The 16,270-nt window shown below is 35.0% G+C and overlaps 1 protein-coding gene across 50 annotated transcripts in view; it reads left to right on the top strand.

Annotated features, from left to right (window-relative positions):
• The window catches only part of LOC307184329 (teneurin-2-like), a 2,867,364-nt gene that overhangs the window by 1,929,694 nt on the left and 921,400 nt on the right, over positions 1-16,270 (top strand). For 49 of the 50 annotated variants that reach the window (XM_079917763.1, XM_079917760.1, XM_079917746.1 and 46 more), the window contains one exon: positions 12,529-12,608. The exons of the other annotated variant lie outside the window; for it this stretch is intronic. The gene's annotated coding sequence lies outside the window, so the exon portion shown is untranslated. The remainder of the gene's footprint in view (positions 1-12,528; positions 12,609-16,270) is intronic. 50 annotated transcript variants of the gene reach the window in all.

Here is a 16,270-nt window from a genome sequence, read left to right on the forward strand (position 1 = left end):
GGCAAATAAAATGGATTAATCCTTGACATGATCATTTATACTAGGACTAGGAGCCCAACAGAAGAGCTATTGTTGATTATGTATGTGATTAATCACTGCTATAGTTTCACGGGTGACAAAATGATTAGTAAAGTTTAGGACAAAAGCATATACTTTGGGATCTGAAACTAAATGTACAAAACCAAAGCACGGCTTCTCATTCAGAACTTGGTTCTGTTGCAGGATGGGCAAACTTCTAATGCAGATTTCTGGTGCCCTCATTAGATGAGAATGCCATCTTCACAATAGATCTGCCCTCCCGTTGCTTGCGAAATAGTAAGGGATTGGGGACACGAATCCATCTCTGAAAAGACTTCCCAGCACGAGGTTTATTTGTCTTCACCTACCAAGGAGCACACATACTGCTAGCCTGGGAATTAAGCAATGTTCCCTCTAGTCCTTCTTTGCCTTAAGTAAGCAACTGTACATTTGTATCCAAAATAGAACATGAACATTGGAGAAGGCATGGGAGAATGGGTAGATGCAAGAAGGGATTTAAATCATATAGCATCTTATTTTTGGTTTTCTAACCATTCTCTATTTTAGTAGGGTAGACAGCCACAGAGGAAGGTGGTTTAAGTAATACAAACCAGTGCTTTCCAAACGTGGCTGCATATTCAAATTACCTGGGGAACTTCAAAAAATATGGATGCCTGTGTCCCACTCCCATACATTGTGAATTTATTAGTCTTGAGAGTGGCTGGAGACTGGGAATTGATTGAAAGTGCAGATAAGCTTAGGAACTGCTAGTATGAATCTTTGAATTAAGACAGTATTTCCCACATCTGCTCATGCATATCATGTGATGTATGAGATGGCTTTCTGTGAGAGGGAACATTATTAGTCTTAACAGTTGTATATTTGTTTTCATGTGTATTTTTAAAAATGCAGTAACAAACCAAACCCTTTATCCAATACATAGTCCTTAAGGCAAAGCTAAAGTAGGAATTTCCACTTTTTAAAAGTATAACTGTATGTGGAAGTGGCAAAAATTATGAAAGTAACTGAAATTTAGTGAGAACTGGGTTAAATTATTATTTCTCTAGAAGGGGCCTGTTTCATAAATGCAGGTAGGTTATTGACACTAGTCCCTTGATTATTTGATTAGTATGTTAACATACTGATAAATTAACATTATGTTGTCAGCTAAGTAGGGAGGTCAGATCCCAGGTAGGCAACACCATGAGCATCTGGGGCAACAGAAGGTGACAGGCATGAATGGCAGGGAATGACTAGAAATATTAGTTTTACCTAATTTACAGATGTGTGTCAGCTGGTCCTAGGCTTAGCATACAGAAATGAGGGAGGAATGCAAAGGAGGCAGCATATTTCTCCAACTAACTCAGGGCGTTAAGAATAGAACCAAGATGATATTATTGAAAATTATACTGGAAATTATCTGAACTCTAAATACAAGAAGTTAGCAAAGAAAATCTTAAAGGACCTAATGGATGAGAATTTGCCTACCCAGATATTTATAACACAAAATCACAACCCATCACAAAAATAATAATAGCAGCAATAATATGATGTAGTACTGATGAAGAAATACCTGAGAAAGATCAATGGCCCACAATATAATATCTAACACTGTATCCTAACATATAAGTATTTAATATTTGGTAAAAATAAGGAAATGTTGGATGCCTCAGTAAATGGCATTGGGACAATTAGCTCATAATTGCAAAAAAATAATGTTATATCCCTAACTTGTGAATTAGACTAAAATAATTTCCAGATGAAATAGAGATATTCGTGTTAAAGAAAGGTAAAAATATTTGGAAAAATACAGTCAAATATAAATATATAATACTTGAATGGAGAAAATTGGTTTTTATGAAATCAAAGACAGAAACCATAGAAGAATACATTTTTAGATATAATCACAATAATTTAGTTCTCATATAACAAAATTAACGACAAATCAAAAATGGATAAAAATATTTGCAATTTATTTTGCAAAATGTTAGTGTCCTTGACATACAAATAGGTCTTATAAATCAGTAACTAAAGACACATATGAAAGTAGAGAAATGGCCAATAGAAATTAATATGCAATTCTCAAAGAAAAAATGTATACATATTTATTGAACATGAAAAATACAAGTAATAAAATGTAAATAAAACTAATACTAAACATTTTTACCAGCTTGGTAAAAAGTATTAAATTATAATATCAATAGGTTATAAATAGTTACAATAATTTTGGAGAACTATTGGACAGTAAATTTGGGCAAAAGCATAACTTTGCAAGCCCTTTGATTTAATAGTTTTACTTTTAAGAATTAGTCTGAGGAAGAAGCAGATAGTGACAGGGACAAACATTTGGCTATAGTATCTTGTGTTTCCACGTTAACTGGGCGTTGGAAGTCCAAGATCAGGGAGCCAGCTTGATCAGACTCTGGTGAGAGCTCTCTTCCTCCTGGCTTTCAGTTGGCCACCTTCTCACTGTGTACTTACAGTGGGGAGAGAATGGCTCTGGTGTCTTCCTCTTCTCATAAGGTCACTAATCCCATCGTGCGGGCTCTACCCTCATGACCTCATCTAAACTTAATTACTTCCCAAAGGCCCCCTCCTTCTAAGACCATCACACTGATGGTTAGGACTTCAAACATATGAACTGGGGGGGAGGGAGACACAGATATCTAGTCCTTAACAATGCCATAAAAGTATGAGGGGCTCAATGAAATAAGAATGGCAAAACATTGATATTACTAAACTCGGGCATTAAGTCCAGTTGGGCTTATTATATTATTTTCTCTACTTTTTGTATGGTTAAAATTTTTCATATAAAATCATTTTAACTGATGTGGTATGTAATGACATAGAAAAAATTTTCTAATATATTTAACTAAAGAAGCAGGCTAATGAAACTTCAACAGATATAATCTGAAATTTTGGAGTAAAAAATGGCATATGTCTTTGTAGCCTGTATAGGGGGGAAAAAAAACCTGAAGAATAAAATATCAGAAGGTTTAGCAATTATAGCAGCAATGTTGGAGTTACATATAATTTCTTTTTTAACATTTTCATCAAAAATCATGTGTTATATTTTAATTAAAAAATGTTATAAAAACAATGCTTAGTACTAATAGTTAACCTAGACCTTTGAAAAATATAAATACTCTTTAAGCAGTCAATTTTTTTTGACATTAAGCACCTAATGTGTGTCAGGCCTTGTGTTTGAAGCTATAGATAAAAAAAGTAAGTAGGACACAGCCCCTTGTTCCCATCAAACAGGGAAATTAGGTATACAAATTAGGTAATCATAAAATATCATTGTAAAGGCTCTCGTAGCAGAGTACACAGAGAGCTATGGGAACTCACAGAGGAAAAGGAACACATTATTTCATTTTCACTTTAGGTGTCCTAAAAAGCAAGCAAGGAAATGTTTTTAACTATTACTAGTGAACTGCAAGACTGCTTGAGGTTTGAATTTTAAGTTGACATTTTTGTAGCTACTTCTTGTGAACTTGACACTTTTCCTAGAACCAATCTAGCTCTGGGCAACTCCATTTCTTCAGAGCTATTTCTTGGCTCCTAGACATGTTCCACCAAGCCTGGAGCCCAGCCAGTATTCTTAGGCAAGTGGAGATACTTCCAAGAATATAAGAGTTGGTTTAGGCATTGATTAAGACCTCATATTACAAGGAGAGCTGTGTTCCTTTATCCTTATTACTGGAGAGAAATTAAATAAATCCAGTTTTAATATCCCTTCCATTTGTGCAGAGTACACACTCAAGGCTTAAGACTGTCCATTACAGATCCAACAGTCACACGTGGACTGAGCAGGTGAAATGTGTCTAGTGCAATGCAATGTGCTGTAACTCCAAATTTGAAAACTTAATTTAAAAATTCAGTGTTTTTTTTTAAACTCAGTTTTTTTGTTTTGTTTTTTACTTTTTAAGTGGGGCTACTAGAAATTTTTTAAATTACTTGCGTGGCTTGCATTTGTGGCTTCACATTGAATAGCACTGGATTAAAAACTAAGTAAATGAGCACCCACGGTATCTCTAAATGCTGAAATTTTATGTGTTTTATTACATCTTTCTAACAGTTCTGTGTGGTAAGGATGGCATTTTACAGATGAGAAAAACATAGCACATGGCCCATAGGCTCACTTTCCAAGTTCACTGAAAATCTTTGGATGACTTGTTTTGTTTCATTTATTAAGAACTTCTTTTAGTATTCAAGTACTGTGGGGAAATGGACAAAACACACCATTCATTTGGTTTGTTATTTTGACCCTCATATTTCCCATGTGGTAAGGCAGACGCACATAAACAAGGAACAGTGTTCAAATTCTCAATCTCTCTCTGACTTTCTCTCACACATACACATACACATACATACACACACATGCATACATACGCACACATATGCACATGTCTAAAGACTTCTCCATCAGTTAAAATAGTCATTTAAAAATGCACAGCTATAAAAAATTGTATGGCTCAAGGGAAATTTGAAGTCATCTTTTCCAGGAGATCTTGTCCTATGTCCCTGCCCCCCATCCTACCACCTTTCCCTCCTATCAAACCCTTTCTTTGGACTAGCTTTGGGCTAGAATGCCAATACCAGGTATAGATAAAAATCTGCTGTTCTGGAGGCAAGGAAAGGAGAGCTCCTGAAATTCTACTCCCTCCACCTCCCTCTTCAGCTCCTGAGGAAACGCTGGGTTTCCTCAGAACCCAGTTTGAAAAGGACAGTAAGTTCCAGAGAAGTGAATTTCAAGAACAGTATTTGGTTTTGCAGTATTAAAGGTCATACTTTCCGTATCATCAGCTGCACTTCTAGAAATAATCCAAAGCTTGATTCAGGATAGCAAGGATATACCTTCTTCATTCTAAGAAAAGGATCAAGTAAGGATCTTTTTTAGCTATGTAGCCTAAGAAGATAGGGTAAATAAAATACCTTAGAAAGAAACCAACCAAAACGAGTCAAACTAGCAGCATTTATCCACTTCCTGCAAAATTTCACAATAATAGTCTTGGTTTCCAGAGTTAACTTTTACATTTTCAGGAAAAGCCAAAGGCTTTTTTAATTTCACATTTGAGACACATTTTCCTTTTGGAGCTAAGTGGATGTGGGCCTCCTTCCTTCCTGGTCTTGACCACAATTTCTTCTTAAGCAAAACGCACCAGAAGCAGCCTGCTTTCACTCCACCCTTAAACTCTTCAGGTTTAGGATGGTCACATCTGGTAAGCAGATGGCTATCACTGAAGGCATAAAGTAAGTGGAGACCCCCTTAGGTTCTCGGTTCCTGTATGCAGATGAGCTGAGAGTCAGAGTTGTTGTTTTATCCTCATCAGTGTTCTTCTTTGGGTACAAATAAAGCTCGGCCTCCTAACCTTTTCAGAGAACGTAACTCTCATTTCTCAGAAATCAATGATCAGGAGCTCAGGATTTGGTTCTGAACGAATATATGTCACTCTACTCTGCAGCACACCCAATGTTTACATTTTTATCTGTTGATATTTTAATTAACAATTTAAGTGCAGTGTTTGCCCTGTGAGTTCAATGGGAAAAACTCTGCAAATAAACAGCAGTTCCCTCTTGGACAATCACTCTGTAAATTAGCTTACTTTGTCAATAAAGTGCATGCCTATCAGGCTCTTCAAAGCAGCAGGGGTAAGGATGTTCATTTACTTAAGCAGTAGGTTCTACCATTAGCGTTTGTGATTGGTGTTAATTAGAACAGTGTGTGTGCGTATCTCTCTGCCACAGAGCCCACATTTTCAAAATCCTAGTAACAATCAAGCTATTAATGAATTAAGTACCTATGTTTGTGTTCTTTTTTTTAATCTAATTGAAACTTTTTGAACAATACCGTCTTGATAAGTGTTTGAGGACTGGTTTCTCAGTACTCTGACGGTTTCAATCATGCTTGATTTTGGTTTTTAAAAGAGCTTAATATACATATTTAACATACTAATTGAATTTCGGGGGTACAGTTGGGAAGCCTATGTGTTTTAGCTATTTGAGACAAAAGCTTTTATTTTGTTTTTTTTGCATTGAATGGGATTTGATAGAGTAAATGTTTTATTGTCCCAAAACCAAGCATTGAAGGCATGTAAATTGGATTTACTGGTATCCAAGAGAATTTAGAGAATGTTCTGAGGTATCTACGGGGATCTTAAGGTTGTGTTAACAAAGTTAGATAATTAGAATAGTTATGTAGATGATTGAGATGTTGGAGGTGGAGACGTGGGAGCCCTGGACTCTGCTGTCCAATGTGGAAGATAATACTATTTCCCTTTGCCTTAAGATATCCAGAGTGGCTAGATTGTTTTTAAGCTCTCTATCTCACTCTGCCTTGGGAGATATAATCTAAATATTTCTCAATCACCCTGAAACTGGACATCAAGCAAACCAGTGTAACTCAAAGCCGTTTTCAATAGTGCTAACATTTAGAATGAGGAAAAGAAAGAAAAAGGGTTTATGTATTACTCTGTTGGGGAAAAAAAATTAAATGCTACTTTTTATCAGCAAGCCCATACTCCTCTGGAGAAGTTCAGAAACATTTCACTCCAGCTTTCTGCTTTGTGTTTGTCTGTACCTTACAGAAAATTTTTAAAACTTAAAATTTGTATACTCCTTGAGAATTTACTTACAGATCAAGTAAAAAAGTCATAATTGTTGTTTTGCTGTAGTTCATTTTCTGCTTAAATATCACCAATCACCCAGTAGAGTGAATTATTTATTTCTTAGCTTCCTTTCTTGAATCCCAGTGATTTGTTTCTTGGGTATCTAAGGATCAGTTGCTACCATGTTTGTGGGTTCTTACATCTTTATAGGTACCAAGAGCTAAGGGTGTCTTTTTAATGGTTAGAAAAGCCAAAAGAAATCTACAGAAACATTTAGAAACAATTATAATTTAGTATCTAGTTTTCTTAAAAATATTTATGGCTATGGCTTTAGAAAATGGAATTTGTCATGTTAATGGATTCTAGCCTTATTAGCTCCTAATTCTTATGTACTCCTGATTTCATGCTCCTCTGCTGATAACATCCCTCATCGTTCAGTAGTAACAATGTGGCCTGTCACAAAAGGATTTTTACCATAGGTAGAATAATCACAAGATGAAGACACTTTAAATAATATGAAAGTAAAACCAGAAATGTCCAAAATGCATGGAAATCTAATTTGTTTCTAAACTATGTGCTTTGACAGGAAGGGGGACGAATGGTTCTACAAATTAACAAATACCTTTACATTTGTGTATTCTTTGTATGTGGCAATTTTATATTTAAGGAGGTTTTTTTTTTTTTTTTTCCCTTTACATTGAAGTCTGTAGATCTTGGGGGAGAAAATGGATCCTGTTGCCTATCCCACACTTCATTTTCCTTCTTTCCTAGTTTTTAAATAATGTCTTAACTGCAAGGGAGAAATTTCTCATAGAGACACAACATAAACTCTTCTTGGTAGAACTGGTAGAAAAATCAACACAGTGAATTAAATTTCTAATGAAAATATTTTGTGTTGTGAGGAGACAAACAGATCATTTTTTTCTACTGTTAGATGCTTGGAATTTGCAGGCTATATCTGTTCTCTTTCTTAAAGCAACACCAACAAAAAGAAATTAAAGGGAGTGTTTTAAAAGAAAATCAGCTACATATATATAAAATTCATATATATGTAATTTTATATGAGCAATTTTCATCACCCAAGAATACTCTTGAAACTTATGTCTGTACCTACATATGCAACAATTATCACTTCCATTAGTAATGGGTATGTGTGTTTACATGTTTTATTTGCTTGTTGCTTTTTGAAAGAAAATAAAATTCATAATGTGTAAGCTTTGAAACTTAAGTTTTTAGGAGATCTTTCTTAAGTTTGATAACCTAGCTCTAAAAATTAAAAGAAAAATATTTGGACTACATCTGAAATAGAAAAAAAAAATGGACCAAGCAAATGCACTATTATTTTTTTTTAAGTGTCTTATTCTAAATAAGATTTAGGTCACAGTTTCATCACTGATAAGAATTAATCTACTGCATGCATTTTGACTTTTTTTTTTAGAACCATTAAGTCCGAATCGCAGAATTATGATATCCTTTTCTTAAAAAGACCAATCCTTTTTAAAACAATAAGCACTTTCATGGATGGCCTACTTCAGATGACATTAAAGGAGATACAATAAATTCATATAATATTTTTAAAGATTTCATGAAGAGAGAGAGAGGAAAAAAACTGCTTAGGTCCGCTGAGAATCGGTGTACTTCCGTATAATATCAGAGATTTGCAGGTTTTTCCTAGCCTGAGGCATGGGAAAGATAAAGCATTGATTTGGTCTTAAAGGATTTTTGTAAGTAAATGTATACAAAGTGTTTATAAAGGCTCTTGGAGTATACTGAAAAGATGCTGCTGAATTTATAAATGCAGACATTAATAGTAGTCAAGATCACAATGTTCCTATTTGTTGTAAATTATAAGTTTTATTTTTTATATTATAAAAAAGATATAAGCTTAGCCCCAATGACACTGCGTGGATATAAGGGTTGCTAATATTGCAAATATTAATGCATGTTCCTTCATCACAATAAAGCTACATCTGACTTACATGACCTTTGGAATAAGGGAAAATCTGACTTCATTTTGAATTTTGCATTCACTGAATAGGCAAATATTTCTTCTTTTCTTTGATTTTTTTAAAAAAATTTTATTAGAGTGTAGTTGATTTATGATGTTGTGTTAGTTTCTGCTGTACAGCAAAGTGAATCAGTTATACATATACATATATCCACCCTGTTATAGACTCTTTTCCCATATAGGTCATTACAAAGCATTGAGTAGATTTCCCTGTGCTATACAGTAGGTCCTTATTAGTTATCTATTTTATATGTAGTAGTGTGTATATGTCAATCCCAATCTTCCAATTTATCCCTCTGCCCCCATTTCTCCCCCGGTAACCATATGTCTGTGTTTTACATCTGTGACTCTGTTTCTGTTTTGTAAATAAGTTCATGTGTACCATTTCTTTAGATTCCACATATAAGTGATATATGATATTTGTCTTTCTCTGTCTGATTTACTTCACTCAGTATGACAGTCTCTATGTTCATCCATGTTGCCACAAATGGCATTATTTCGTTCTTTTTTATGGCTGAATAGTATTCCATTGTATATATGTACCACATCTTCTTTATCCATTCCTCTGTCGATGGACATTTAGGTTGCTTCCTTGTCTTGGCTATTGTAAATAGTGTTGCAATGAATATTGGGGTGTATGTATCTTTTTGAATTATGGTTTTCTCCAGATATATGCCCAGGAATGAGATTGCTGGATCATATGGTAGTTCTATTTTTATTTTTTTAAGGAACCTCCATACTGTTCTCCATAATGGTTGTACTAATTTATATTCCCACCAACTGTGTAGCAGGGTTCCCGCTTCTCTTAATTTAAAAAAAAAAAAAAAAAATTGTGTATTTTTTTTAAAAATTGAAGCAGACACTCTCAGTTTCTTGCTTATATCTTCCCACCCCCATCTCCAACAGACCATTTGGGAGCATGTCAACTCCAAAATGAGTCACCACTGCCAGTACTGGAGACTCTTGGCCTGAAAGATCTCTGAGCTCTGGAGCCCAATTCTGCCTATGCATGAGGCAGGCTGGAAGTGCCAGGGTACTAATAATGCCCTTGGGAAGCAATGCCCAATTAATGACTGAAGGGAACTGATTGACAAAAGATCACCTCTCTTGTCCCTCAAGAGAAAGATCTCTGAGGCATGTGCTCTGCGCTGCTTCCCAGAGCCCCCATGGGATTATGCTCCAGCTGTCCACAGAGGCTGCCAGTGTGCACTTGATTAGCTTTCTTCCCTTTCCTGTCTTACTTCCCTACTTCTCTATCAATGTTTCCTGAGGCCATTTCCCAATAAACTACATAAAAATAATTCTTGTTTTAGGACCTGCTTCTAGGAAAATCCAACGACAGTCATGTGTACCTTTTGATTTGGTTATATATTAATGAGGTTAAAAAATCTATAAGATAGGGCTTCCCTGGTGGCGCAGTGGTTGAGAGTCCGCCTGCTGATGCAGGGGACACGGGTTCGTGCCCCAGTCTGGGAGGATCCCACATGCCGCGGAGCGGCTGGGCCCGTGAGCCATGGCCGCTGAGCCTGCGTGTCCGGAGCCTGTGCTCCGCAACGAGAGAGGCAACAACAGTGAGAGGCCCGCGTACTGCAAAAAATAAATAAATAAATAAGATAGAGTGTGTAAAGAAAAGTAATTCTCCTTGCTATCCTTGTCCCCAGCAGTAAAACACTTATAGGTATGGACAAGAGAAGTCCTTGCCTTGTTCCATATGTTTTAGAGAGTTTTACGTGTCTCAAAAACACAAAGAAATAAGTTTATTGAAAAGATGAGATATTTTACTCTCAGGTTCTGGAATTTAAAGCTGACACAGGGCTGCTTATCACCCTTAAGGTCCCAGTTCAGACACCAGGAAAGTGCTTCTTCAGACCTCTTGCCTCTTGTCTTAAAAAGGCAAATAAATGAGTTCAAATGCTCTGAAGGCTGTGGGTTGTGTCACAGCCAACACTGAAGACGGACACTGCTTCATAGTGCAGGGAGGTTTTGAGCAGGGAAGCACTTAAATAAAAGACAAATTAATTAACTTGTCAAGTTCTTTCTCTCAGCATACGTGTAATAGATTCATGAATGATGAAATAGTATTTCCCAGTAGCTCTGAATATCCATTTCTTGTTCTCGTCCTATTCCAATTTGTGGTTCTGAGGTAGTCATGAATTAGCATGGTGTGCACCACAGTTGTACATGGAAACTGAAGAATTTTTAAATTACTAAACATTATATATTCTTAAATTTGTGTATATTATACAAATCTATACAAATACATTTGAAGCGTTATGAAGTGTGATACAGATTTCTTACATTACTCACTAGAGAGACAATGAATGCTAAAATTATATTTTATTTTTATAAAACTATATATTTTAAAACATTAAGTTAAATTTCAAAAAAGCATTTTAGTTTTATTTGAATAATTTTTAAAATTATATTTATTCTAATTTATATTTTTAATAAGTAATTCAGTTATTTTAAAATAAAATAATTTTGAAAGCATAATAGTGCTTTCATTTTGGTATACATTTCCTTTCATTTACATTTTTAATAAAATTATATTTGAATTTTGCAAACATTGGATTTAATTACTTTTTTATATAATTGTGGTTGTATACAAGGCAAAACTGGGATAGAAATTTAAAATGTCAAACTGGAGCTCAGGAAACAAAAGACAAAGTTTAAAAGAAAAAGCAAATCTTCAAAGAGGTGGTATAGTTAAATTTTTTAAATCTTGAAAAATGAAAGTAAGTAGACTTCTACCAAACATGATCCAAGTATTCATGAAAAGGGTGTTATATATTCTTTACTTAATGAATATTTAATTTCTGCTCAAAACAAGGAAGAGGAATAAGAAAAGTATTTTCATCAATTGACTTGAACAGGTCAAATGATCATCTGCACTGCAATAGCAGAGTTGAGTAGGTACTTTGGATGCAATTATGCAATCATTAATTATTTGGAAATCTTGTTAGATGAATCAGTTTCTAAGCTCAGGGAGATATGACCAGTGAAGTTGACTTTCCGTACATACTAAAGATACAGTAAAGAAATCTGAATTTTAGGTTGAATGATATTCAGGCACCATCTCTCCTTAGTAGATGGAGACACAGTATCGACCATTCTCTAATTTAGTGCAATGCTGTGGTTAAAAACTCCATTGTGATAAGAGGGTTCCCTAAGCATCTAATTCTTATTTTTTTTACATAACTGAAAAAAACCTCTCTATTTCCTGTTCCTTTACAATATACTAATAAGTACGACTTTGGAAGAATCATATACAATTTATTTTAGTCTTTGCAATGAATTGAAATTGAGACATTATGGAGTCCTTGCAAGGAATCCTCATTTTTGAATTTGACACTCTCAGCATTTAAATGGTACTCCTTGAAAAGATTCATACTTTAAAAAAAAAAAAAAAAGATAAATTTCAGCTCTGTGAAGAGAATGTGGGGAAATTAATGCCTTTGAAAAATGTCTTGAAACTCAAGATTGCTTTATAGAAACAGATTGTGTAGTATGATCTTGTTTCTATTCCACTAACCTTTTTTTGTTTCCATATTTTGGACTGTTTTTGATAGAACACTCTATTGATGGAAATACAGACATCCAAGAAAAACATAAATTTTTTATATGATCAGAAGGGACTGCTTTTCCATAAATGATGGGGTTCACTGAATTTCTAGGCATAAAGTATCTTTTACTATATGTGATTTTTTTTATGAAACAACATTCAGGAAAGAGGTTCCATGAGCCAAAAGGGAATATAATGTGTCAGATTATATTGATTGAGTGAGAGATCATAATGAGAATAATAACAGCTAAAATTTATCCTGGATTTTTCTTCTAAAGAGCTAAAAAGTATTTTATGTATTGTTATACGGAGCTTTATTTTTCACCCTGTAGGAAGAATAATTTTCAGGAGGATGCTGACCCACCAGGAGGCCATAAGGAAATAGTTTCATTAACCCTTGGTGCCAGGCGAGGTAAGAAGAATATTTATTTTTCCAGGGCCTAAGATGAAATGAAACACACATAGTCATTCTGATCATAAAGCCTTGAAGTCCCTGTGGCCCCATTTCATGATCTGCAAGTGATTTAAGTAAAAACACTGAGAGTATATAAATTTGGAAATTCTTCTAAGACATTTCCTCCTTTTGTAGAATTCTCAAGGTTCACTTTTCTTAGCCCTAACTGTCTATCTATCTTCATAATTTTTTTTTTCTTTTGGTGGGGGGAGGGGGTACTGAACTGGTGATGCGTGCTAGCCATTTTTCAAGATCGGCCTCCATCTAGGCGACAGGAAGGAGGCAGGTTTAGAGCCAAATAATCGTAATATTTAAAATCGACAGTATGCTGTTTCTCAGATGATCAGCTATTGAGATGAAAATAAACAAACTAAACAAAGGGAAGTGATTTGCTTAATATCACTCAAATCTCTAGCATCTGAATAAGTCTCCTTCCTCTTCCCTTGATGGTTCCAGGGGGCAGGGCTTTGAAGGAAAATCACTAATATATTAGCTTGTATTACATTTGAGCTGAACCACTGATAAGGCATGTATTAAAGTCCTTTCCATATTACAGAGTAAAGCAAAATAAAAGCTATGATATTTGTTCCCATTCCTCCAGTTCTTTCCAAGTTCAGCATGCCAAATTCTTATTGACACACCATTCCAAAAGGGCTGCTCCTTTACTTTCCTGGAGGGAGAAGTTATTAATTTATTTGCTATCATTGTTTTCAACTCTAAATGAGTAAATAAAGAACTTTTCTTTAATAAAGAGGTAATTTTGTACAACCTTAGTATAGAATCTTCTCTAGAATATCCCCAACATCTATTTCCCTTGTCTCTGAATGAACACCTCCAGGGATTAGCATTCTCTCCACTACAAGGAAGTTTTATTAATTACTAGACCATTTTTAATGTTAATGTTTAAGCATTTCTTATTATAGTGAACTACCATCTGCCTTTTTCTTTTGTATAGCCACTGGCCCTAGTTTTGCCCTCAAGGGCAACACAGATTAAAATGAGTTCTTCCTTGTCACAGTTATTTTTATATTTGAGGAGAGCAACCTCATCATTCTTTTAATTCATCTCTTCTCCAAGATAATGTATTTGCAAAGAACAAAAATAAGATGACCCCTTTAATTTTGAATTAAAATTAGAAAAAGATAACTAAGATGTGTGTGTGTGTGCATATATATGTATATATATATCACCTTTAAGAGAAGTGGTAGGTCGTCTAAAAGTTTTCTATCCTGAAGCATGGTGAAGAATACATCCAATATCTAGTCATTTCTGTATTGCCGTGGTTCAATTTTTTGCTGAAATTGGTTAATTTTTACCTCTTTGTTAACTAAGAAGACTGGATTGTGTGATTATTTTCTCTCCCAGATCTAAATGTCTTGTCCTCACCATATATATTGAACAAAACATTATCAGGCTTACTGCTTCCTTGAAATTCTGTTTGCTTTTGGTGTCCTTAATCCACAGTTTCTGGGTATATTCTAAAGCATACCGTAAGCTGAAGATGAATGCTTTGAGAAAACTATACTAGGACATTAGAGCCCCCAGAAGTCCAAAAACGAGTAACAGCAAACCCCCTACTTTTGTACATTTCCCAGAATTTTAAGTGACTCTGACAAAACTGGTTCAACAGATTTTTGGAGCTGTGAAGGCTCTCAGATCCTAGTCTGGTTTGTCCAAGATAACATACCTTATTATATTAATGAAAACAGTCTGTGTTGTTTGTTTTGGTGGGGAGGAAGAGGACAAATTAGTTTTTAATATTATCTTATATAAGGACTGATTCTGAGTTAATTGTAGACTAAAGGTTCAGTGTAGTTTATAGGAGTGTCACAGTTTGTGAGGCCAGATCTGAACAGTAGTTCTCCTTTTATAGAGGGAATGCTGCTTAAGATACGAAGGGCACAAACTGATTTTAAATTTAATAAAATTCAATAAAACAAATAAAAATTAAAGTGTTTCATTTTTAAACAGCCAATTTTAGTTGCAAATCCAATACAGAACTCAAGTCTTCCAATGCCAATTTAGCTTTTTCTGTTACAGTAATAGGCAGCTGCCTGGAATCTACCTATAGTTCATTATTCTTAATTATGAGATTATTTGTATCATTTGAGATAAAATGTTGGCATTTTTAAACTTACAACTCGGATTAATCAGCTGAAGTTACAGTGTGAAAGTTTTTGATTCAGGAACACAAACTGATGTTTGTTTTTACTCCTGAAAAAAATACTAAGTCAGAAAGTTGAGGGAGAATAAAGTAGCACTCTGGTCTCCAACTGGATGGTCCAATATTTCTTGCTAAGACTCATTTCCAGATTTTGGTGTGTGTGTGGTGTGTGTGTGCGCACTTGGGCGTGCACGCGTTTTCTCTAGGGCTTTCCTACAGCACTACTAATAATCTCATGAACACTGCACAGATGTTTTCCCCATTCTCTGGCATGCTTATTTTTCAAGTGGCTTCTGAGAGCAGATGTTCCCATGTGTCTTTGTAACTGCTTTTCAGTTGATGTTTTTGCAACATTGAAAAAAAAACAGTAGGGGAGGAATACTAAAGAAGACCAGTTACAGAAGAAAAATAAAGAGTAGTGTATGTTTAACTTTATTATGAGTCTGTGAAAGAAACTCCATTCAGTTCAGTTGAATTTAACAAGTATTTATTGAGAACCTACATGTAAGGCCCTTGGCTTAGTTCTGGGAAGGTTCAAAGCAGACAGATGCCATAGGTTGGAGGAAGGATATTTGCAAAACAAGAACACATTCACAAGGCATATATGTGAGGTGGTATCTCAGGCAGAAGGCAAGAACAAAGTATGAAAGTTTAGAACATATGCAAAGAAAAGTAAAATTATCAGCAGAGTCTGGATATTGCCTCACGTGGTAGAATAGTTGAGAATTTAGATTCAGAAGGTGATTTAAGGCTACAGTATAAAGAACCATGAACGGCGACCAAGGAGCTTGTGATTAAGTGGATTTGTACTGGTGAATGTTTTTGAGTGGAGGAGTAGCACAATCAGAGCCAGGTATTTTGGAGAGTTATTGTGGCCGTCATGTGTAAGAAGGATTGTGGAAAATGAAAACAATAGGGCTAAGGAATCACAGCTATCATTCTACTAGTGATGAAATAATAAGGTGGGGTGTCATTTGTAAAAATGAGAGCATTATAGGTGGAAAGATATTGAGGTTAGAGAATCATTGTGTATACACAATGTATATTGTGTTACTTTTGCTTCTTTCCCTCCTAAAAATGTGAGCTAGATAGACAGGGAGAACAGTGCTTCCAGTAATAGAGACGAGGATATCAAAAAAAAAAAAAAAATGATAATGTATGGTTAGAGATTATGAGTTTGATTTGCTTGTAATACATGCACTTGTTAACGTCCAATAGGCAGTGAACATCTAGTGTCAGGAAGAGAGTTTCAAGCTAGACATAAATATACCATGAGGCTTTCTGTATAGAAGTGCACAGTTACTAACAAAGAGGCTAAGACTGGGAAAGAGGATCAAGAACAAGACTGTGGCAATTATTGTTGTTGAGAAGGGGATAGAGGAACAAGAGGAGCTGGCTAAGTTGACTTAGACTGCAAGTTCAGTGAGGTAGCAAGAAAAGTCTTAATAATTAGAGT

This window comes from Stenella coeruleoalba, assembly GCF_951394435.1.
Source record: "Stenella coeruleoalba genome assembly, chromosome: 3".
Lineage (NCBI taxonomy): Eukaryota > Metazoa > Chordata > Mammalia > Artiodactyla > Delphinidae > Stenella > Stenella coeruleoalba.